The 20908-nt window shown below is 37.1% G+C and overlaps 1 pseudogene; it reads right to left on the reverse strand.

Annotated features, from left to right (window-relative positions):
• Nucleotides 1–11900, reverse strand: part of LOC130679652 (rho GTPase-activating protein 17-like) — a 32006-nt pseudogene extending 20106 nt beyond the window's left edge.
• Nucleotides 11901–20908: the final 9008 nt, after the last annotated feature.

Consider the following 20908-nt stretch of genomic DNA (forward strand, 5'->3'; position numbering starts at 1 on the left):
GGAATGTAAATTAGTTCAACCATTTTGGAAAGAAGTTTGGAGGTTCCTCAAAGAGCTCAAAATAGACATACCATTTGACCCAGGAATTCCACTTCGAGGAATTTACCCTAAGAATGCAGCAGCCCAGTTTCAAAAAGACAGATGTGACCCTATGTTTATTGCAGCACTATTTACAGTAGCCAAGAAATGGAAGCAACCTAAATGTCCATCAGTAGATGAATGTACAAAGAAGATGTGGTACATATATACAATGGAATATTATTCAGCCATAAGAAGAAAACAAACCCTACCATTTGCAACAACATGGATGGAGCTAGAGGGTATAATGCTCAGTGAAATAAGCCAGGTGGAGAAAGACACGTATCAAATGGTTTAACTCATATGTGGAGTATAAAAATAAAGAAAAACTGAAGGAACAAAACAGCAGCAGAATCATGGAACCCAAGAATGGACTAACAGTTACCAAAGGGAAAGGGACTAGGGAGGATGGGTGGGAAGGGAGGGGAAAAGAAAGGGGGCATTATGATTAGCATGTATAATTAGCATGTAGGGGGTGGCATGAGGAGGGCTGTGCAACACAGTGAAGACAAGTAGTGGTTCTACAGCATCTTACTATGCTGATGGACAGTGACTGTAATGGGGTCTGTGTGGGGGGGACTTGGTGAAGGGGGGAGCCTAGTAAACATAATTTTCTTCAAATAACAACAAGAAAAGAATAAAGAGAATTTGGAGGAATTATTTTTCAAAGATAAAATGGTATAAAACTTTCTAGAAATGACAAAAGACATTAGTCTTCAGATATAATACTCAAAATATTTTGAAAATTCTAAATCACAAAATGAAAAACAAAATATTAAAATCTTTAGAGATAAAAAGGAAGCTGCAAATTACCTCCAAAAATAAGACTTACACTTTCAGTATATATCACAACAGCCACATAAGGGCAAGAAATCAGTGGTATAACATATCCAAATTTCCAAGGGGTGGAGGTGTTAACCTAAATTATGCATGAAGAACAGGGAATAGGTGATTGTGAGGCAAGAAAAGTAGTATAATTTAACCATACTGGGCCCTTGATGAAAGATTTTTGGAAGAATCGTCTTCAGCAAGTTAGACCTAGAATAAAAAAATGGAATATAAAAACAATAACACTCAAATATTATACTAAAGATATGTAAGTGTCAAAATCTATTTGCTAACAATGGAAGCAAAGTTTCTTGTAATAATGAGAGGTTTGTTTTCAAGAACTCAAATAAGTACTGGTGATACATGGAACATGGGCTTAGACAGAGTAGGGTGAGGGCCTCCGGAAAAAGTAAGGCAAGATATTTGCAATCAAAGCAATGTAACAGTGTAAAGTCCCTATCGAAACTCTCTGTTCAGCATTATGCAGTCAAGATCACACTAATTCTCTAGGGAAAAGATACCAGACTAGGAATATAGACATCTTCAGTAAGATCAGTTAAAGTTCAAAAGGCCAGGAGCAATTTGGCCTGGAATGTTTGAGTGTTCTGCAAGTGTATCTCAGCATAACCCATGACTTCACTGTAAACAGCCCTAGTAAACAGAGAACAACCCAGCCCACCTTGAGGGCAGGGCAGGTGGTACAAGTCCACACCCTAAGCCCTCAATTCCCAAAAATCCTCAACTGCCCATAAATCCCCTAGACAATGCATCACCCCAGGCTCTCTTGTCCCCTCCTGGTGTAAGCCAGGAGCTCTTTCCTCTCACTTTATTTCTAAATAAAAGCCTGTACCTTGTTCTCCTACCTTGAGTGTTTGTGAAGCTCACTTTTTGGCTTCGTGAACAAGAACCCCACCATCATCTTTGGGGGCTCCTCCGGGGTAACTTCAGAGGAGAGTATCAGAATCCAAGCCTGCCTTTTCTTTCACTGTCGTTATAGAAGGAAGCCTTATATGGCGCACAACATCAGGCACTCATCAGCCACTTGAGTGAGACTAGCCCAGCTACCAATCTCAAAGTCTCGAGTGACAGGCTCCCCTGCATCTCCCTCAGTGGATCCCCCATCTCTCTTGGGAGCCAGGAATGTCAACTGAGTGGAGGCCAGGATTCCCTTTCAGAGGCATCTCCTTGGATGTGAGGGACTGAGGAAAGCCATGGGCAACTGAGAGAGTCTAGGCTGAGGCTACACTTCAGGGGCTTCTCAAAGGTCTGCGTGTCTGGAATCAGACTCCGACAGCCCAACTGGGTATCTGTATAGAGCGCCTCTCTGTCTCTGTCTCTGTCTCTGACTTCCAGCCTGCTTTTTTGGACCACCCTGGCCACTAGTTGAGGCAAGGATGCTCTTTATTTCCTTTACACTTCCTATGTGTGCCTCTAATTTTGTCAATTTCATGAACCCCGATGCTCACCACTGCAAGGTAGGAGATCTCTGCTTTGCTCTTATTCCTGACTTAATGCTGTACTCTTTATCTCACAAAATATGTCTGGGCACTTATCAGCCACTTAAAAGATGATTATCATCAGCTACCAGTCTTAAGCCTCTGGTGAAAGGTTTCCCGGTTTCTTCCACTCCTTGATCCCCCACTCCAGATGGACGGGAATGTTGGGGAGTGGCTGAGTCAGTTTCCTACTTTTCTATCCTAATCCGTGAACTCCGAGGGCAGACTGGACTAGTAGACAGTGGTCCCGGATCTCAGCTCAGGCCAATTCATTTGATGGCACTGAGCGAACCTCCAGCTAGGCTGCTGCCTATGCGAGAGTTGCAGATGACCCCTGACCTCTTATCTCACAGATCAGATTTCTTACAGTGAGTGAGTAGCAGGATAATTTCCATGCAGTGGCAGAAACTGGTGATTAAGAGTATAGACACCCCCTCCCTTAAGTGTCCGTGGCAGGCTCTGAACCATCTCTGGCCTTGGAAAATGTTCACCTGCTCCCCATTCAAATCAGTCCTCCTAGGCCTGTGCCAACTTCTTCTGTGTAATGTAAATGAAGTCTGTGAAGTAATCAAACTGAACCCTGAGCCCAACATGTAAATGGCTCTATTCTATTGATCTCCCTTCCTTAGAGGCAGTCATCCTGGAGCTAGGTATTTCCTTTTCTTTGTTCCTAGGGAAGCAAAACAGGCTTGTGACTCTGACCAAGGCTCTGGCAGCCAGAGGTCATACGGTTCCTGCACTTAGCGGACAGGCAGGGGGCTCTCAAGGAATGATCCTGAGTGTACTATGCTAAAGCCCATGCAGAGAAACTAGAGTCTGGATCAGGACTCCTGGAAGGTGTTAAAGTAGGAGCACACTGGTAAGGTCCCACTAAATCCAAAGCTCCGAGGTGACTCTTGCTGAGTAGGAAGGCAAGAGGGGAATCAAGGCAAGGTGCAGGGCACTCTGGTAAGGAGTGGTTAAATCCAGTAGGCCTGGCAGAGGAGGTGATTGACCACTGTCACCCAGGCTCCAAGGCAAGGGGACACCCTCACAGACAAAGGCTGACCAGGTGTCGCACATCTGTCCTTCTCTCTCTCCCAGGTGGGAGCATCCTCTTCAAGTTTAAAGCCAGACACACCTCTGGCATGCATTCTGAGGAATGGGGAGCAATTCAATCCCTAAACCCAAAAAAAATGCCTTAGCTTCTGCACACCAGCCTGGCCTCAAAACAAACTCTCTAATGGAGAGGCCTGGCCCCTGAGAGAAGTATACAATATAATAAGGTTATGCAGCTAAATTTATTTTAATGCAAGGAAGGAAAATAGTCAAAAGTCCCATGAACTACTACAATATAGGACTAGTTTTCTAATTTTTTTTGGTGAAAATCTATTCTACTTACTGGGTTCATCATTATCCTTAAAATTGGGAAGTTTTCAAACTAAACTCCCTGAAAGAGAATAAATTTATCTTTTACAATACAGCCTGGCTTTAAATGACTGGTGCTTGAGTTGTACTTGCATTTCATTTCCAGCCCCCTGGACACACACAGTCTTTATCAGTTCAGAGCCTTCATTGGCCCTGTTAGTCTGGGGCCATCTAAGACCTTAACCCAGTTAGGTAAACTGCTCTCCATTAGAGTATATTCTTGAAAACTGAGATACTTTCAGTCAAATAAGCTAAAAGGAAAGAAGGCAATTGGATATCAGTAACTCAAATCTTTGTATCAGTTTATCTGTTTGTGTAAATGTTCTTTGAAAAGTATTGCTAACTGTAGTTATTATGTCCCAATCTGTATGTTTGTGTGTCTAAGTGCGCAAATGAAAGATTTTTCTACCTCCGGATGGTATTAATAAAAATTTATTTAAAGACAAGCACTTATGATAATTGGGCATTCTAAAACTTCCAGAAAATTGTAATAAAAGATATTAAGCATTAATGCTATTTTAAGTTGAACTGAAATGGATCTGTCCTTATGGTTTTCAGCTGCCTAAAGTTTACCTGAAGTCATTTAAGTTGATTTTATCTGTTACTTGTTTCAAGAATAAAATACTTAGAGGCTTGACTTTGTCTAATGTTCAGTAAAGGTTTTGTAAGTAATCTAGCATAATTGTTAGAAATGAGTGAACTAAGTGTAACAAGTGAACATCTTTATAATTGTGTGTTACAGTGTGTATACCTACGTACAGCCTAAGAATTTTTGTAGTAACCTAAAACCTTAAAGCTTTGCTAAGTTTAGACATAGTTTGTGCTTAGTGAGAGATTGTGCTGTAAAGCACATGGTTCCAGAAATTATAAAATGTGTTCATAAATTTGTCAATCTAAAGAATGCTAGTATAACAGTGTACAACAGCCTACTTCTCAGTGTTCACTGAAAATTAAGGTACCTAATGGTTTTAAGCTCTAATTAAAGCTACTTAAAGTAATAAAGAAAGCATTTCTGCATGCTAAAGAATGTGTCTTTTGATAAAAGAAAGTAACTTTTTTCTAAAGTACAGCTGTTTATTTAAAGAGGGAGAACTCTGAATGTAAAAGGATGTAGAATTTGTGGAAGAATTTAATATGGTCATGCTATATGAAATTAAAGCAAATCAGTCTTGATATCAAGTACACAACAAAATTAGAATTTTGTTTTCAGTTAAAAAACAGTTTTCTTAAACTGTTAGTCTGCTCTTAATGTTGAAAGATTGCAAAGTGTTCTCTAATTGTTTTGTCAAAGCAGTTTCTCATGCTTAAAGTCTCAATGAGTTGTCTAAGTACTGTGTAACCTTCTGTATTTGTCTTTAATATTTTATTGTAATTCTGATTAAATGGATAAGTATTGCTTCATGGCAACCTATGATCCTATTTAAGCAAGAGCCAAAGAAACTTTCTTCTGACAACTTCCCAAAATCAATTTCAAAAAGGTGCTTTTACTTCTAGTTAACTCTGAAATTTTCCAGAGGACCCCTGGAACATGTCAGAGGAATTTTTTCTCATTGGGGAAAGTATTTGGCTTATTTATCTGATATATAATTACCTGCTTAATTACCTGGAAAGCACTGTCAAAGGGAAAGATGCCAAACTTTGTTACTGAATGTTTTGTGTTACAGAAATATCTGAATTTCCTTATGTCACTGTCTTACAGTAACCTCTCATCAGATCTTTAACCATTGTCATGTGTAAGTCTTTTGTCATTTATAGTCACTGTTTTATTATTCCTAAACTAGTAAAGAACTAGATTTCAGTATTGGTTATGTAGGATTAAGTAAACTAAGGAAGATGATTTTGTGGCTTTTTGTTTCAAATGTTGCTGATAAAGTGTTTTAAGCTTTTTCTTTTAAGCTGACAACAGTTTAGTAAATGACAATATCTTTATAAGCAGAATTGATACATTTATCTTTCTCTCTAACCTGATCCCTCCAGAATTAAAAACTCTCAGTGACTGTTTTTTTATATTTCATGGCAGTATGTTTATTTGCATAAGTTCAATAAGAATCTGCTTTCCTTGTAAGATGACCAATTAAAAACACAGGTTATATTACCAAGGCTTTGACTGGAATGTCATACCTGAGAGACAGGTATGTAAACTCAGATATGGACAAACAGTTTTAAGGAACTAAGATTGACTTTATAGAGCCAACAAAGCTCCTTGGAAGAATCAGTCTGGTATCTTGCTTACAGGGTTCCCAGCAGCCTTACCAGGTGAGTAAGGAAGGTCACTTCCTGGCAGGTGCAGGAACCTCAGGATGTCTTGGAGACCTCAAGAAGAGAGGAATTCACACAAATCTACACGTACTGCAGGCAAAACCTGATGGCAAGTCTGGCTTGGATTTCTGGTCCTGAGAGGCCTTTAAAAGTCCAATCTGAAATTCCTTTTAAAAAGTTCCAGCAAAGCATATTTAAAAGAGCCTATGTAATCAATTGCTCTTCTTGCTGCACTTATGCAAATAATAAAGCCAAGTGTTAAATATTTTCTTAATCTTGTTACTTCTAATAAAAATGAGAGTGATTTTAGAGAAAAGTATTGTTTCAATAATGCAGCTTTATCTTTACTAAATCCTAATAGTCGTTGGGACATAAACTGGATCCAGAATTCTAGTTTCTTCAAAATATCTGGCTATGATTTTTCCAGATGTTTTAGTTTTCTCCTATCATTTCAATTAATGTTTTACTATTTCTGGTCCTCATATTCAGCCATGCATTCTTAATCTCATCAAGTTTGTCCTTCCAGAATGGAAAATCTGACTCCAGATGTTGCTACTTAACCTAATAACATGATTTGTTCTATCTTGCCTATAAGCCATAAAACTACAAATAGTAATAGAAATGAACCTGGAATAGAAGTGCCCATGTTTTGAGGCCCTCTCAACTGACCATTGATGGAGACCTAACTGCACCCTTTACTGCACCCCTTCTCAGCATGGAGCAGCCAGAGTGGTCATCGCCCCCTTTCCCTAGCAGCAGCTAGGGTCGCTATCTGTAGAGAGGGGAATAACACAGGGACCATGGGCTTAGACAGAGTAGGGTGAAGGCCTCCGGAAAAAGCAAGACAAGATATTTACAGTCAAAGCAATGTAACAATGTAAATAAAGTCCCTATTGAAACTCTGATTTCAGCATTATGCAAAGTCAAGATCACACTAATTCTCTGGGGTAAAGATACCAGACTAAGAATACAGACATCTTCAGTGAGATCAGTTAAAGGTCAAAAGGCCAGGAGCAACTTGGCCTGGAATGTTTGAGTGTTCTGCAAGGGTATCTCAGCATAAATCGTGACTCCACTGTAAACAGCCCTAGCAAACAGACAATAACCCAGCCCACCTTGAGGGCAGGGCAGGTGGTACAAGTCCACACCCTAAGCCCTCAATTCCCCAAAATCCTCAACTGCCTATAAATCCCCTTGACAATGCACCACCCTGGGCTCCCTTGTCCCCTCTTAGCATGAGCCAGGAGCTCTTTCCTCTCACTTTATTTCTAAATAAATGCCTGTACCTTGCTCTCCTACCTTGAGTGTTTGTGAAGCTCATTATTTGACTTCGTGGACAAGAACCCTGGCATCACTGGATTTATACTTCATAACTAATATGCCTGGTAAGTAAAAATACTTTTGTTAAAATATTTGTGGAGGAAATATATTCATTCACTCAAAATTTATAACATATATTTCTCTGCATAGAACTCTATAATTATCTATATACAGGATTTAATGAACTAACTTTAAGTATTAACTAATTTTGAGCCCCATTGTGTTGGGGGATTGAGCTTGTTCTTGGTTTTTGTCCGCACCACAACAAAGTACTGAAGGACAGAGACACAGTAGTGAAGCAGAACAAAAGTTTTATTTGAATACACTCCAAGGGCAGGAGTCAAGGCACACAAATGCAGGTTTATTTGAATAATAATAAGGGACGCTTATTAAACTGCTGTTTGGCATAAGGCACATCCCCTGCCAACTCCTAAAGCCAGTGCTACCTGGTGCCTAGTGTCCTCTTGAATCTATATGGTGTGAGAACTACGTCCCTTACCTCCCCAGGATTTGGGACAGCCACAGAGCTATGGATAGAGTGAGAATATGTTCTGAGACCTTCCCAAAGACAAAGAAAGGAGATTTTCAGGGAGGCCTCTAAGGAGCATGATAGTATAGCTGCAGTTCCATCCAGGTCACCCAGGCAACAGGAACTTGGAAATCAGAGCTCTCAGCAGCCCCTCCCTACTTATCTGAAGTAGGACAGATAGAGTGACACACTTAAAGAATGCAAGTGTGGGCAACCTCAGAGAAGAGGCACACTTAAGGGCTTAGGATTCTTTCTTTTAAGGTTTTCAAGTATGGAGCAAAGGGTGGGCATGGAGGTTGTTAGGTGTAGGCTTGACTTGTGGTCTCATGATGTCTCTCTCTGGTGAGATATATTATGTCACTATCCACAGTTATTCCTCTAGATAATTCTATAAGACAAACTTAACACAGGAATTTATTGATCTGGTTCCTCTCCAAGATAGTGATTTCCCTCAAGCACTGGAAATGTATCAGTTAAGACTGCATGTCCTGTCTTAAGAAAGGTTGTTGGCTGATTACCAAAGAATATGTTGGGAATCTTACCTCCTAACTCCCTGGTTTTTAAAATGGAATCTTAGCCTTCAGATGGAGTCCCTCCTATTCTATACTATACTATTTATTTCTTGGCATTTTTTGTCATAGAAAGGAAAAGTTAATAATGGTGCTTGTCCCATGTCTCCGTCCTATCTCACCTGCATTATCTGGAGCAAGTCTCAAGGTCATCCCAGATTCAGAGCATGTGAAAAGAACTTACATTGCAAAGGGCTTTGACTTTGTGAGTCCTTTCTTGCTCTCTGGCTTTATCTGATTAACACCTTGAGTTCTTGGTAGGTCCCTCCCTCTTTTCATCCCGCTCATATCTGTCTTACTGCCTAATGATTGTAGTTCTCCTGAACTCAACCTATATAAAAGGACTACTCAGAATTTCTCAAATTTAGAAAACTGATTAAAATAGGCCTTCCTTTATGTTTTTAAAATTCCAAAGATAAAATACAGTGAATCTAAATTTAAATTTAAAGTAACTCTAAATTTAAAGTCCAATTCAGGTCCTCAATCTACCTAAAACATAAAATAAAAATGCATAAATATATTTTTTAATCTATTTCCACATAGTCAGACTTGAACTAGAGGTTAGAATTATTTTTACTCTTAAAAAAGTTGTTGGTAAAAGAACTGTGCAACAACCCTACAAATTTCATGGTTGTAAGGAGTGTTTTCCCAACATTACTTGGTCTGAGGGCATTTGGGTAAGTATAGCACAGGAGCAAATTGATGGAAAATTGACTTGGAATATAGATGGGAGGGAGATTGAGAAGAGAATATAAATATTAATTAACTGGAGATTTTGTTAACTCACATATGTTTTTGCCACTTAAAATATGTTATTGAATTAATGCAAGAAATTCTAAGTACTATTTTTATAAATCCTAAAACATAGTAATACATAAAGAATAAAACCAAAGGGATGCAAAAGGGATGGGAAGAGAACACCAGACAGGTATTAGGCTACACAAAGCTAATGTAATACCAGTAAATACCAGTAAATAGGCTTTAAAGCAAACATACATACATGAATAAAGAGAACTATTATTTAGAAATAGAAGGAAGATTTCACCATGTAAAGAGGCCTGTTGCTTCCTTGCCATGAAAGTTGAGGAGTTTAGTGCTGAGATTATAGTATGCTCCATTTGTAGACAGGTGTGCCTGATATTTCTTTAAATGGTTAATATTGAGTACAAAGTTTCCTCAATTTTTTTCTCTCTCTTTCCCACCTCTCTACCTCTTCATCCCAGTTTTTATTGTTAGTGTTTACATGCTCACATTCAGTTCTGAAACCATGCAAGTCTGCAATTTGACAGTTCATTGATTCTAGAAACATATGTCTTTAGTAGCTGTGTTTACTGACTATATTTCTAAAAATAGTATTACCCTTTGGAATTATGTATTATAATGGAGTGAAGAGAAAAATAAATGAATTCATATCATTAACTCATGTCTTATAATGGACTATGTTCAAAGAATAAGAAACCGAGGGTTATATTAGCTTTCAATGTTTCTTTTGTCTGTTCTCTTTTATATACATATGTTCTTATTTTGTGGAGTACTTCCTTAAATATTATATATGTTTCTTATATAAACAGTAGACTTTGTATGTCCAAAAATACAGGTCTTTTACATCCAAAAATAACACTTGAATGTCCACACAAATGCTCATTTGGATGAGATAAAAATATATTATTCCTCCTTAATACTTACAGATAAATGCTTGTTAGAACAGCCAACTTTATTATTTATTAAACCAATTTCATTTTGTAATCTGACAACATATATTTAATGTTGGAGAAATCTTTTCTTAATCCTCTGATATCTCCTTTATAATCTTCCAAATTATCTGCCTTTTTATCTTGGTCCTTCTAACATCATAATAGACTCAAAATTAATGTGATATTCAATTACTATTTTTTACTTATAAATAATTAATTTATTAATTATAATTTATTATAATAATTTATTATTAAAAAATATTAGCATCAAATAAACTAATGTTGGTTTCTTGGCTATTATGTAATTATTTTACTCTAAAATCAATGAGAATACTGCCTGTAATTCTATTTTTTTGTGTAAATCTATATTTCCACTTGGCATAATTTTCCTTGTACAGAGGGGTACCAACATTTTTTATGGTGTGATTCTACTAATTATGAATTATTTTAGCTTTTGTATATTTGAAACAGTCTTTAATTCTCATTTCCTTTTGAAAAAAGTTCTTGTTTGTAGTATGCAGGGACATTATTTCTTTCTATTGCTTTAAATATGTCACTTCACTGTCTTTTCACTTGCACTATTTCCAATGAAAAACCTGCTGTCACACATTTTAATCTTCAATATGTACATGTACAATGAAATACTGTTCATCCATAAGAAAGAAACAAATCCTACCATTTGCAACAACATGGATAAAGCTAGAGGGTATTATGCTCAGTGAAATAAGTCAGGCAGAGAAAGACAAGTACCAAATGATTTCCCTCATTTGTGGAATATAGCAATGAATCAAAACTGAAGGAACAAAACAACAGCAAACTCACAAACTCCAAGAAGGGACTAGCAGTTACCAAAGGAGAGGTGTGTATGGGGGGCAGGTGGGAAGGAAGGGAGAAGGGGATTGAGGGGTACTATGATAGGTACATATGGTGTGGGGGGGATCATGGGGAAGACAGTGTAGCACAGAAAAGACAAGTAGTGACTCTGTGACATCTTACTACACTGATGGACAGCGACTGCAATGCGGTTTGGGGGGGACTTGATAATATGGGTGAATGTAGTAACCACATTGCTTTTCATGTGAAACCTTCATAAGAGTCTATATCAATGATAACTTAATAAAAAAATCTGTACATAACATGTTTTTTTTTTCCCTCTGCTGGCTGCTTTTAAGGATTTATCATCATTTTTGATTAATTTTATTATGATATGTCTTGTTTATTGTGCCTGGAATGTTTTGAACTATTAGGTCTTTTGGTTTATAATCTGTATGAAGTATAAAAAGTTTTCTACTTTAATTTCTTCAAATTTCCTTTTCAGTTCCTCTACCCCATCTTCCTAGTAGTCATATATTAGGGTGTTTCAAGTTTTCTGGCAGTCAATTGATGCTCTATTTAATCTTTTAGTCCCTTTTTTCTTTTTTGTTTTTCATTTTGGATAGTTTCTAATGTGGTGTCTTTTCTGCCATCAATCCCATCTAGTGTGTTTTTCACCACATACCGTATAGTTTTTATTTCCACAACCTCAATTTTGTTCATATTCATATCTTCTATTTCTCTACTTATCTTTTATGAATATATGAAATATAGTTTTAATATCTATAAGTCTGCTAATCCTAACATCGATGTTAATTCCTAGACTGCCGGAGTCCAGCTCCAGCGGCGGGGGTGGTGAAGCCCGAAAGGATGAGACGGAGTCGGCGTATGGAGAGACCACCGCCATCTGACTCTGTGTCCTGTCTCTCCATACGCCGACTCAGTCTCATCCTTTCGGGCTTCACCACCCCCGCCACTGGAGCTGGACTCCGGCACTAGACCATTTTGATTAATTGATTTTCCATGCATTATGGGTTATATTTTCCTGCTTCTTGGTAATTTTATATTGTATCCTGGATATCGTTTACCTTGTTGGGTACCAGATATTTTTGTATTCCTATAAATAATCTTCAGCTTTGCTCTAGAAGGCATCTAATATAATTGGAAAGAGATCCTTTCAGGCCTTGCTTTTAGGTTTTGCTAGAGGGGAAAAAATCAGTGTTTAGTCTAGAACTTACTATTCTTCACATCTAAGGCAAAACTCTTCTCTGTGCTCTATCAAGTGCTCCATGATTTAAGAGTCCAGTCCACTTAAGATAGGTATTATTTTCAGCCCTGTGTGACTGCCAGATACTATTATTTTTAATCCTTTCAGATAGTTCATTCCCCAACATTGGATAATTTTCTCTAGCCTATGTGCTAATCAAATACCCTGTTGAATACTTAAAGGGATACCTTCTGCAGATCTTTGGAGTTCTCTGTAAAGCTCTCTCTTCTCTGGTAAAATAACCCACAAATTCTAGTTTCCTTCATCTCCCGGAATCTCAAGTTCACTTCCTTGATTCAGCAAGTCATCTTTGCCTAAATCCCTCCCCCCACTCCCATCACACTGCTACCTGGAAACTCAAGGCAGTAAGTTTAGGCAATCGTAAGTCTCACTTTGTGTCTCGTCTTTCAAGGATCACCATCCTTAGTTGCCTGATGTTCAATGTATTGAAAATTATTGTTTCATATATTTTGTCTGGATATTCAGTTATTTCAGGCAAGAGGTTAAATCTATCCCCATATTATTTCATATTGGCTAGCAATGGAAATCATGGATAAACATGAGTGACCTTTGCTGGTTCTACCTTCTTTGATTTATTAGTTTGTATTGTTGAAGAATTTCCATTAAGATCATATAAAAATTATCCTACAGGCAAAGTCTGTTTAGAGTCAGAAATTGTCAACAGACTAATACTTTGTATAAATTGTATTCATATGATATAATTATATTTGCAGTTAGAGGAATAAGGTGTAAAAACAATCAATAAGAAAATAATGGTGCATAAAGAATGATAATTTCCCTTGTAAAATATTATATTCGGCTTCAAAATATCTGTTTATTAAGAAAAAAAACTCACAATGTTTTGACATGTCTAGTTAGGATCACTGTGTCTATATCTGTATCTCTCTCTATATATTATTATATGTATTTCATTATATTTATAATTCATTGTATATCTATTTCCTTGTAGACAAGATGAACAAATTAAATCTTAATCTTAAAGGGAATAATCTCTGAGCTATTTAAATGAATAATTTTTCAAAGGATATATTTCAAGATTCAGAAGGATTTAAATAATTTTTGACAGTTTTCCCTGTGGCTATGTTTTCAATTTAATGATAAATCAGATTTACTATAATCAAAAGATTACTCTATGCTTGATACTGAGACATCTAGAAACCAAAAATTGAAAGGTGAATATCTCAGGATTCAGAAGTCAGTAAAAATATATGTCCCAGATTTATTTCTAAATTTCCTTCATAAGTATCTGTGTCTCCCAATAAGGTGCCCATGGTATTATTCTTGATGTCCAGGCCTACAGTCTTTCACTGAGAAGTACAATATCTGTTTTAAAAAATGCGTTTATTTTTATACATACTTTTGACACATATCGTTTAAGTTCTTATGTTTTTAATTAAAGAAACTGTCTTGCTGTCTATATCAGATTTATTGGTTTCCCAGCATTTTTTATCAAAATAAGTACTGATAATCACACATCTGTTCAGATGTCACAGATTTTATTCATTATATTTTGATATACTAGATTTTATGTGCTACTTGCTGTTATGTGCTATTATTATAACACAGATTATTTACACTGTGTAATATTTTTACTGAACAGAGAAAATACTTCTAGAAGTCACCCAGGCAATACTTTTGCTTTCTCTCTGGTCCACAGAAGGCTATTTTTGTTATTTGGAACTCTCGCTGTGTATCATTAAGCTCCATCATTGACTTTGCTACCCGTTACATGTGCTTATTTACATATATGGTAAAAAAGATTAAAGAGATAACATAGGAAAAGATGGTGGCATCAGAGGTGAGACAGAGGCTTCCTCTTAAAACTGCATATAATATGAAAATATAATTAATACAACTAATCCTGAGAGAGCAACAGGAAAGAGGACTGCTCCAGACAGCATACACCTGGAGAAAACAGCAGACCTCACAGAACAGGGTAATGAACCAAAGCTGTGCCTGGCAGGTACCAAGCCCTTCCCCCACTCCAGCTCCCCAGTGGGAGGAAGAGAAACAGAGCAGGGAGGGAGTGGAGGCCTGGGACTGCTGAATACCTAACTTCAGAGATCTGTTCTGGAAGCACAAACCTACATTGCATGATACTTGCATGATACACTCATGATTACAGGGTTGGAAAGCTAAGACAGGCAGAATTCTTGAAGAGACTGAGATTTCAGCTGCTTGTGGAAAGCAGGGATCCATATCTGGCTGCTCTCAGACAAAAGCTTATACCTGTGTGCTTGGCCCACTGGTTCAGGCAGTGAAGACAGGCATAGCAGCCGGGAAGCAGGAAACAGCTCTTTCATCCCCCTCAGGCACCAATCCCACTTAACTGCGACCCTGACATTGCCTCAGGGACTGAGAAGCTCCAGAGAGTAGAGCTTCTGGACACTAGAGGGCACCATATACAAATATGAAACACCAAAGGAACTGGTCCAGAGTAAAATTATTACAACTCCGGAGAAAGCTTTAAATGACATGGACCTCATGACTCTTCCTGAAAGGGAGTTCAAAATAAAAATAATTCACATGCTAATAGAGGTACAGAAAGATACTCAACTCAGAAATGAATTCTGGTCAGAGTTTCAATCATTGAAAAGCACAATGGAGGGTATTAAAATCAGATTGGATACAGTGGAGGAGATAATAAATGAAATAGAAACTAGAGAAGAGGAATACAAAGAAGCTGAAGCACAGAGAGAGAAAAAGGATCTCTAAAAATGAAAGAATATTGAGAGAATTCTGTGACCAACCCAAACGGAACAATGTTCACATTATAAGGATAACAGAAGAAGAGAGAGAGAAAGGGACAGAAAGTGTCTTTGAGGAGGAAATTTCTGAAAACTTCCCCTATCTGGGGAAGGAGATAGTCTCTCAGGTCATGGAAATCCACAGATCTCCCAACAGAAGGGACCCAAGGAAGACAACACCAAGACATATAGTAATTAAAATGGCAAAGATCAAGAATAAGGACAGACTATTAAAAGCAGGCAGATAGAGAAATAAGATCACATACAAAGGAAAGCCCATCAGACTAACATCAGACTTCTCAGCAGAAACCTTACAGGCCAGAAGGGAGTGGCATGATGTATTTAAAGCCATGAAGCAGAAGGGCCTGGAACCAAGATTACTTTAACTGGCAAGATTATCATTTAAATTAGAAGGCAGGATTAAACAATTTCCAGATAAGCAAAAGCTGAGAGAATTTTACCTCCCACAAACCATCTCTACAGCCTATTTTGGAGGGACTGCTATAGATGAAAGTGGCTTTCAACAGAGGTAATAAAAACACGGTAAAGAAAGTAGAACAGCTAATTACTAAGCAATTGCAAAATAAAATTAAGTATCCCCAAAGTCAATCAAGGGATAGACAAACAGTGCAGAATATGATACCTAATATATGAAGAATGGAGAAGGAAGAAAAAGGAGTAGAAAAAGAAAAGAACCTTTAGATTGTGTTTGTAATATCATATTAAGTGAGTTAAATTAGACTCTTAGTAAGGAAGTTAACCTTGAACCTTTGGTAATCACGAATCTAAAGTCTGTGATGGCAATAAGTACATACCTATCGATAATCACCCTAAATGTAAATGGAATGAATGCACCAATCAAAAGATATAGAGTCACTGAATGGATAAAGAGACAAGACCCATCTATTTGCTGCCTATGAGAGACTCACTTTAAACCCAAAGACATACACAGACTAAAAGTGAAGGGATGGAAAGACATTTCATGCAACTAAAAGTAGGGAGAAAAAAGCAGGAGTTTCAGTACTTGTATCAGACAAAAGAGACTTCAAAACAAAGAAAGTCACAAGAGACAAAGAAGGACGTTACATAATGATAAAGGGGTCAATCCAACAAGAAGATATAACCATTATAAATATCCATGCTCCCAACACAGGATCACCTACACATATGAAACAAATACTAACTGAATTAAAAGAGGAAGTAGAATGCAGTGCACTCATTCTAGGAGACTTCAACATTATACTAACTCTGAAGGACAGAACAACCAGACAGAAAGTAAGTAAGGAGACAGAGGCACTGAACAACAGATTAGAAAAGATGGACCTAACAGACATCTACAGAACTCCACACCCAAAAGCAGCAGAATACACATTCTTCTCAAGTGCACATGGAACATTTTCAAGACTAGATCATATACTAGGCCACAAAAAGAGCCTCAGTAAATTTAAAAAGACTGAAATTGTACCAAACGGTTTCTCAGACCACAAGGGTATGAAACAAGAAATAAGTCATGCAAAGAAAATGAAAAGACCCACAAATACATGGAGGCTTCACAACATGCTCCTAAATAACCAATGGATCAATGACCAAAAAAAAACAGAGATCAAGCAATACATGGAGACAAAAGACAACAATAATTCAACACTGCAAAATCTGTGGGACACAGTCAAGGCTGTGCTAAGAGGAAAGTACATTTCAATACAGGCCTACCTCAAGAAAGAAGAACAATTCCATATAAGCAGTCTAAATTCACAATTAATGAAACTAAAAAAGAAGAAATGAGGCCCAAAGTCAGTAGAAGGAGGGACATAATAAAGATTAGAGAGCAGAAGTAAATAAAATCGAGAAGAATTAAACAATAGAAAGAATCAATGGAAGCAAGAGCTGGTTCTTCAAGAAAATAAACAAAATAGATAACCCCCTAGCCAAACTTATTAAGAAAAAGAGAGTCTACACACATTAACAGAATCAGATACGAGAAAGGAAAAATCACTATGGACACCTAAGAAATACAAAGAATTATTAGAGAATACTATGAAAAATTATATGCTAACAAACTGGATAACCTGAAAGAAAAGGACAGCTTTCTAGAAAAATACAACCTTCCAAGGCTGACCAAGGAAGAAACAGAAAATCTGAACAGACCAATTACCAACAACGAAATTGAACTGGTAATCATAAAACTACCTAAGAACAAAACCCTGGATCAGATGGCTTCACTGCTGAATTTTATCAAACATTTAATGAAGACCTAATACCCATTCTTCTTAAAGTTTTCCAAAGAGTAGAAGAAGAGGGAATACTTCCAAAATCATTCTATGAGGCAGGCATCAGTCTAATATGAAAACCAGGCAAAGAAACCACAAAAGAAGAAAATTACAGACAAATATCCCTAATGAACAAAGATGCAAAAATACTCAACAAAGTATTAGCAAACTGAATTCAAAAATACATCAAAAAGACCATCCATCATGATTAATTAGGATTTATTCCAGGGATGCAAGAATGGTACAACATTCGAAAATCCATCAACATCATCCACAACATCAACAAAAAGAAGGACAAAAACCACATGGTCATCTCCATAGATGCTGAAAAAGCATCTGACAAAATTCAACATCCATTCATGATAAAAACTCTCAATAAAATGGGTATAGAGGGCTAGTACCTCAACATAATAAAGGCCATATATGACAAACCCACAGCCAACATCATACTCAACAGCAAGAAGCTGAAAGCTTTTCCTCTAAGATCAGGAACAAGAAAAGGATGCCCACTCTCCCCACTGTTATTCAACATAGTACTGGTAGTCCTAGCCACAGCAATCAGACAAAATAAAGAAATACAAGGCATCCAGATTGGTAAAGAAGAAGGTAAACTGTCACTATTTGCAGATGACATGATATTGTACATAAAAAGCCCCAAAGAATCCACTCCAAAATTACTAGGTCTTATATCTGAATTCAGCAAGGTTGCTGGATACAAAATTAATACAAAGACATCTGTGGCATTCCTATACACTAGCCATGAGCTAGTAGAGAGAGAAATCAGGAAAACAATTCCATTCACAATTGCATCAAAAAAGAATAAAATACCTAGGAATAAACATAACCAAGGAAGTGAAAGACTTATAGCCTGAAAACTACAGGACACTCTTAAGATAAATTAAAGAAGATATCAATAAATGGAAACACATCTGTGCTCATGGATAGGAAGAATTAATATTGTCAAAATGTCCATCCTGCCTAAAGCAATCTATACATTCAATGCAATTCCTATCAAAATACCAATAGCATTCTTCAATGAACTAGAGAAAATCGTATAAAATTCATATGGAACCACAAAAGACTCCAAATAGCCAAAGCAATACTGAGAAGGAAGAATAAAGCTGGGGGCATTAAGCTCCCTGACTTTAAGCTCTACTACAAAGCTACCGTAATCAAGACAATTTGGTACTGGCACAAGAACAGACCCATAGACCAATGGAAAAGACAAGAGAGCCCTGATATAAACCCAACAATATATGGTCAATTAATATACGATAAAGGAGCCATGAATATACAATGGGGAAATGACATCCTCTCCAACAGCTGGTGTTGGCAAAACTGGAAAGCTATAGGCAAGAGAATGAAACTGGATTATTTCCCCATACACAAAAGTAAACTCGAAATGGATCAAAGACTTGAATGAAGGTCATGAAACCATAAAACTCTTAGAAGACAACATAGGCAAACATCTCCTGAATATAAGAATGAGCAACTTCTTCCTGAACCCATCTCCTTGAGAAAGGGAAATAAAAGCAAAAATGAACTCATGGGACTACATCAATCTAAAAATTTTCTGTACAGCAAAGGACAAAAAGGCATCCTACAGTAGGGGAGAATATATTTGTAAATGACATATCCGACAAGGGACTAACATCAAAAATATATAAAGAACATACATGCCTCAACACCCAAAAAGCAAATAACCCGATTAAAAAATGGGCAGAGAATATGTAGAGACAGTTCTCCAAAGAAGAAATTCAGATGGCCAACAGACATCTGAAAAGATGCTCCTCATCACTAATAATCAGGGAAATGCAAATTAAAACCACAATGAGATATCACCTCACACCTGTAAGGATGGCCTGCATCGAAAAGACTAAGAACAACAAATGCTGGTGAGGATACAGAGAAAGGGGAACCCTCCTACACTGCTGGTGGGAATGTAAGCTAGTTCAACCATTGTGGAAAGCAATATGGAGGTTCCTCAAAAAACTAGAAATAGAAATACTATTTGACCTGGAAATCCCACTTCTAGGAATTTACCCAAAGAATACAATTCCTCATTTTCAAAAAGACACATGCACCTCTATGTTTATTGCAGCACTTTTTACAATAGCCAAGATGTGGAAGCAACCTAAGTGTCCATCAGTAGATGAATGAATGAAGAAGATGTGGTACATATGCACAATGGAATACTATTAGGCCATAAGAAAAAAACAAATCCTACCATTTGCAGCAGTATGGATGGAGTTGGAGGACATTATACGCAGTGAAATAAGCCAGGTGGAGAAAGACAAATGCCAAATTATTTCTTTCATTTGTGGAGTATAACAATGAAGCAAAACTGAAGGAACAAAATAGCAGCAGACTCAGAGACTCCAAGAATGAACTAGTGGTTACCAAAGGGAATGGGTGTGGGAGGACAGGTGGGGAGGGAGGGAGGGAGAAGGAGAATGAGGGATATTATGTTTAGTATACATGGTGTGGGTGATCACGGGGAGAACAGTGTAACACAGAGAAAGCACATAGTGGATTTGTGGCATCTTGCTACACTGATGGACAGTGACTGCATTGGGGTATGGGTGGGAACTTGTTAATGCAGATAAATGTAGTAACCACATTGTTATTTCATGTGAAACCTTCATAAGAGTGTATATCAATCATACCTTAATAAAAAATTTTTTTAAAAAAGAGAAAACATATAATGATATCTATAACATTCATCTCTCAAATGTTAAAATGTAGGGGAATGCTGATGATTAAGTACTCTCTTTTGAAGAAATACAAACAAAGTTAGAATCAGTAAAGTTTCTTACTTTTTCCTTTCACATATATCCCCAGAATTCCATAAAACTCTATATTACTGAGTTTATAGGAAATGGTGATATACAATCCCATAATGGTATCTCAGTCTTTTGAACCACTGTGACAAATAAAGGGACTTTTGTGGAAATATTTGATACCTATAGTATTGCTTTTGTTTTGAAAGAGCAAATATATTAAGAACTCTAAAGCAGCCAAAATGAGACACCACTGCACACTCATTAGACAGTCACTAAAAAACAACAGAAAATAACATGTATTTGTGAGGGTGTGGAGAAAAGAAAATGGAACCTGTGTACAATGTTCATAAGAATGTAAAAAAGTGCAGCTACTGTCAAAACAGTATGGCAATTCCTAAAAAATTGAACATAGAATTATGATATGGCAATTCCTAAAAAATTAAACCTAGAATCAGAAATTACACTTTTTGGCATATACCTAAAAGAACTGAAAGCAGATATTTGTATGTTTGCATACAAACAGATATTTGTATACTGATGGTCATAGCAGCATCATTCACAATAACCAAAAGCTGGAAACAACCTAAGTGCCTATCAGCCGATGAATGGATAAACAAAATGTGGTATATGCATACAATGGAATATTATTCAGCTTTAAAAATAAATGAAATTCTGCTTCATTCTACAACATGAATGATATTGAAGACATTATGCCAAGTCAAATAAGCCATTCACAAAAGGACAAATAATGTTTGATTGCACTTACAGAAGGTGCCTAAAATAATCAAATTCATAGAGACAGAAGTTAGAGGGTAGTTATCAGGGGCTGG

This window comes from Manis pentadactyla, chromosome 11, assembly GCF_030020395.1.
Source record: "Manis pentadactyla isolate mManPen7 chromosome 11, mManPen7.hap1, whole genome shotgun sequence".
NCBI classification, from domain to species: Eukaryota; Metazoa; Chordata; class Mammalia; order Pholidota; family Manidae; genus Manis; species Manis pentadactyla.